Genomic DNA, 6,000 nt, shown 5'->3' with positions numbered 1-6,000 from the left:
AGTCGACGAGGATTAGATTACCGAAATTGAATTGTGTTACGACATATTTTGGGAATTCCCAACACCGATCACTCACTCATCAGTGATTGACCGTTGATGGATATTCATTAAGTGATCGAGTGTCGTCAAAAGTGCAAAACTTAATATAATAAGCTTATCCGGTTTCCCTTTCGCAGATTAAACGAGATTCATCAGAGCGAAACTTTTTCTCCTTCTTAATGGATGATTACGGCCGTTTCAATTTTATTTTCCAATTATTATCAAACGGACAAACTCAAATGTCTTTAACACGCTTTTCAAACTTATCTTTATACTTTTTGAATTAATACTCGAAATTAATTCAACTCACTCACTCACTCACTCACTCTTTAAAGTGTCACCGTTGTAAATTACTAATTTAATTATCTTAAACAAATTGGTTTAATTGAGTTTAAAAAATCACACCAGATACGAAATAGATTATGGCGTTAATTATATTATTAGAATGCATATTAAAAGAGTTTAAATACACATTTATATTTAATCAATTATACAAAAATAATGAATAAACAAATAATATAAAAATATCTGTTTAAATAATTATTTCTTACTAAAAATTTATCAGAATCCATAATAAAAACAATTAACAAAATTACAATTTAATTAACCAATTCATTAAATTGCGATTTAAATAATACTAATATTATTATTATTATTATTATTATATTGTTATGTATATATAATTGAATATAAATTACATGTATTATATTATGTTTAATTAATTATAATTTACAATAAAATATAAAGTAAATTAGTTAATCAAGACACTAAACACAAAATAATATGTATATAAATAATTTCTAATTTTTATATCAGACTCATTTTAATAAACTCTATATGTAATTGTTAAGATATCTGTACTCGACGGCAGCAGCAGCAAATAATTACTAACAAACAGTTTGGTTAAACTCATTTATTAAATACTCCTGAAACAGCGTCGTCACTACATTTCTGTTATAATACATTTCTTAGATTAACTAACATCAATACTTATTACTAAGTTACATATTTATTGCTATGGAATGTTCATTCAACAGCAATAAATGATATGTTTTAATTAATTTAATATAAAAATAACATATAAATATAATTCAATAAAATATACAACATAAAAAGTACGTTGTTTATTTTTTATTGTTTTTTATATATATATATATATTAAATATAATTTTATATATTTATCATCGATAAATATCAATCGGAATCGACTATTTCTATCACACATATTGTTCCTTTTAAAATTCAGTAAGATGAAAAACTTTCCAAACATTTGTTTCGACTGATTTTTGAAAGAGATATAACTTGTAAAAGAAAATATAATAATTAAATTTAAATTTTATTAAACAATTTTCATTACGAATTAAAAAAAAAAAAATAAAGGGAATTGATTTAAATAAAAGCTATTTTTAAATAAATGTTCGATAATCTTGCAGAATCCACAACTTTAAAGAACATGTTTCAGTGCATGCGTTCTTAAATACCATAAACTTGAACAGTTTACAGTGTAATGTTACCGCTTTATCACAGTGAAAATATTCCGATTGTTCTTTAAACAAGTTTTCTGCTCTTTCCAGCTGAATTATTATTAAAATAACAGTTATTTTTTTTTATTGTTTTTCACTAAATATATTCTTTCTTTTAATTTAACGATTACTGCTTATCAATTAAAAAATATTTAACATCCCAAATTATATTCATTCCCGTGACGTAACTAAAAACAATATATTATTATTACTCTTATTCTTTAATATATCACTAATTATTTTTAAATTATTTTACTTTTTAGATTATTTAAAATATTACATTTTTATTATTATCATTATTTTTTGATAAATACAATCTTAATTTTTATTTATATAAAGAAATAAATATATTGTATAATATGAACTAAAATAAATTTATTTTTGTTTTAATTGTTTTGTGTTTTTTGTTATAAAATACATAAATACAATATATCTTTTTTCAAATTTTACTTTTAATAAAAAATTATTCCTCTTTATAAACATACCTAATTAATAAATATTTTCTAAATTTATTTATTTAAATCTGACAATTATGCAGTATAAAATCTCCTAAATAGATGATTTCAAATCAAATTAATCATCTTTATTTTATTACAATTTTTTAATATAATTATGTTATATTTATTTTTTTTTAATTTTAACATTTTACTTAATTTGTTTGTTGTACGTAAATAAATCGAATTTATAAATATATAATTTTTGGTTAATTATTATTTTCAAAAATGTTTTTAACTTTATATTTAATTTATTAATAAACTTTAAATTTAAATTTTTTGTATGATTACAAATTAAAATATTATTTTATTTGTAGCAATAATTTGAAAATTTAATGATTTTACATTTAAATAAATTGTCTTTATTAACTTTATAACAGTTAGTTAGTTAGTTAGTATAAAAAATAAATTTATTCTATACGTTCAAAATTAATTATATTATAATTTCAAATAACTTTCTAATCATATTTTTAATATATAAAGACAAATATTATAAGATTGTACAACTTTAATAAATGCGTAACAAATTCGTTTAAATTTCTTAAATGGAATGTGTAAATGTTTTATTTTTCTCAACTTAACAACTTAATAAAATATTGTAAGCGATGCAACAATGTAATGTATAAAAATATAAATAAAACATATTCTTTTCTTTTCCTAAAAATGTTGTGTTTCACAAACAATTATGAATTGATTGGGAGTTATTATATTAGAATGAGAAATGTGAAATGTGAAATGTGAAAGAGGGCAGTAAGGGGGAAGAAAAGAAGGAGATTAATCTGCGAATTCCCATTTCGCAGCGGTACATGTTCATATGAATGTATGTGTATGTATTTAATTTGGACCCTTTCGCATCAATCGGAGTGTGATTTCATCGAATCCGTCTAATTGAGCCGAAATGAACCGAACCGAATTGTTGGTTCATTCTTCCGCAACAGAAGACACGTGTGAAAGTTCATAAATAACGATTTGTTCGTTAATTGCGGCGATTCCGATTACATTATTGTATAAACATGTAAAAGATGCAGAAGATGTAGAAGATGTAGAAAATGTATGTAGAGGGACGGCATAAAGTTACAGTCCCGGATTGTGTGCGGCTATTTAGGAACCGCAAATAAAGATTCGACTGTGAATGGAAGAATGGCATTGAAAGTAATACGGAGGAACGATACAGTGTCGCTCTCGAATTACCTCTGTGTACTTTGCGATGCGCTCTTTGAACTTGAGCCACACCTGGTTTCGATAATGACCACACTGCAACGAGACACCGCCGTTCGTTGTATTGCTTCCAATTATTGCCATTTTTATCGATCGGATCATCGTTGTTGGTTGTTTGTTTGTTTGTTGACGGTGGGGCGGAGGAGAAAAACGATAATGGCCATAAACAGATTGGCTCAATTCGGATCCCGTAAAGGAAACGACGATGACGACGACAATAAAGGACACGTGTTGAGAACGTTGGGAACGTCGGGAACGCTCTCCAATTATTCCGGACTTTTCCTTAACGACCAAATTGTATTTCGCGATCCGATTCCGCGATAGTTACAATTTACAACGCTTAAGCCAATTGTCGTGTCGGGGGAGAGAGGGAGAGAGGGAGAGAGGGAGAAGAGTATCCGTTCGATTTGCGGCGGTCGTGGAAAAACGTGCGAACGGAGCGTTTGGGCCGCATTTCACGATCGGCTGCGTTTTTTGTGCGCCGCGCGGGGGTGAAATTCCTTTTCCCTCTTTAAGGGTGGCCGGATTGTTCTGCCCAATTTTCTCTCGCTTACTTGCTCGCTCGTTCATTCACTCATTCACCGCAAACTGGCCTCACTTTTACGCTCTTTATTGTAATTTACACTTTGCTCATGTTCTCTCCGAACCCATTTGCTCTTACTTTATTGCACACGGTTGACGTTAGGTCGTTAGATGCGTGTCAACCGTCCAATTGATGGCAATTATCCGCAACTACAAATAAAAGATGCGGAAATAATCCCGAATTGATTAAATGTGTCACGGCGAAAGAGGGGGCGAAGCAGAAGCGGGCAGAAGCGGGCAGAAGCGGGGTGGAACGGTGTGTCGGTGCGGAGTCACTAATTGTGTTGCATCGAAAGTAGTGAGAGTTAATAATAATAATAATAATAATGGTCGGAGCGATTAAGTTACAAATCAGCCCTAATTAAAGTGTATTAACGTGCGAGGGGCGGGAAGGGAGGAGAGATTTAGAGTTATTAGCGTCGGTTCGGACGGGGCAAACAACAAATAAAAACAGGAGGGTCGCTTTCGTTCCGGGTCCCACGGTCTGTCCAGAATTGTGTGTGTGCCTCCTCCGTAATCCGATACGAGTCGCAACAGTCGCAACGGAGTCGCGAGACACACTTTATTCATCGGCGGCGGCGACGGCGGCGGCGGCCGAAGGGCGAGAGGACGGAGCGCCGCCCCAACAATCGGGCATCGAGATTTACGGGGGCGTAACAATTGGATCGGGAACAATTGTCGACTCGCTGTGCCAATTAAGGATAATTGTACGGAAACTGTTTCCTTAACGGCGATTGTGTCGGTTTAATTGGCCGTTTTAGCGACGCTCCACCGTCTCCCTAATTGGATCACTAATCGATCGCGACTCTCTCCGCATTTCGGCGTTCCTTCTTGGAAGCACACTTATCCCATTAGTTATCTCGACACACCCAAATCTAAACATCTATCTAAAAAGCTGAGGATTAAAAGAGGTACCTGAAGAGCAGTGTGTTTAGGCCGAAAACGCGTCCGACCGTGTTTTAAAACGCCTAATGGACCGTCGTCCCGAACCGGGATTACGTGCTCAAACGGACGCCGCCGTCGCCGTTGTCGCCGCCACCGGCAGTCGCGAAGACTGAAACTCCTCCGGGCTCTGTTTGTCTTTGAGTTTGACGACGAGGAACTCGGTTTCGGTTTCGGTTTCGGTTTCGGTCCCCATTTAACTTTGCAAAAGCCTTTGCCAAACCTTCTTCGATCAGCGCCGAACACGCGGACATATGTTTAATTCCGAACAAGAGTTGAACAAGTCCATTCTAATCGGAAGAAACAAGTCGGAGACCACAGCGTGGCGAAGAGAGAGAGAGAGAGAGAGAGAGAGCGAAGGGATGAAGGGCGATTTAATAAAAAACGCGGCGTCAACTTGACGAATTATTGACACAGAAACTAATAAAGATAGGAAAACGCGGTTTTGTACCATTCGATTCGTCACACATCCGAAAATCAAACATCAATTTCGCAGTCCCCTCCCGTCGTCTCCGCCGCCACCGCCGCCGCCGCCGCCGCCGCTCGCTCTCCCACTTTCCGTTCGGTCCTCGAAAAGCCATTATTTGCACACAAGGGTGCATATTGTTGCGACCCTCCGTCAATAAAGCCGCTTTCCACTTTCGCCGCATCATACGATCCGATTCGATTTTGATGGGCTTATAAGTAATTATTTTGGATTTAACTTGTTCTTGTTTGAACAAAGATGAACCGGCATATTAACAGAGGGACCGACCGACCGACCGACCGTCCGTCCGTCCGTCCGGTTAACTCGCGTCCCGCGCACTTTTCCACCGATCTAATGATGTCGTCGTTGCCGATCAAAACCGGTCAAGTTTATGTTCTCTCTTTCTCCCTTCCTCTCCCGCTCCTCTTCCCTCTGTTTCTCTCTGTTTCCCTCTGTTTCCCTCTGTTTCCCTGTTTGTTTTTCCGTCGGGCTTCACTTTATTAAATGTTTTCGGTGCGCGTTTATTAACTTTGGTTAAACGTCGGTCGCATTTCATTCCTGCTTCAAAACATATCAACTCACTCACCAACCACCTCGCCCCTCTTCCCACTCTCTGCCTCTTAATCTCCCAATTAATTCTCTCTAATTAAATCTGCATCTTTCACATTTTAATTTCACGTTTCTCTTGTCTATTATTCTCTCTGTCTCCTCTCTCTTCCTTCCTCTTCTTTTACTT

This window comes from Aethina tumida, chromosome 1 (genome assembly GCF_024364675.1).
Source record: "Aethina tumida isolate Nest 87 chromosome 1, icAetTumi1.1, whole genome shotgun sequence".
In the NCBI taxonomy this organism is placed as follows: domain Eukaryota; kingdom Metazoa; phylum Arthropoda; class Insecta; order Coleoptera; family Nitidulidae; genus Aethina; species Aethina tumida.
Note: the sequence above shows the minus strand (reverse complement) of the source record.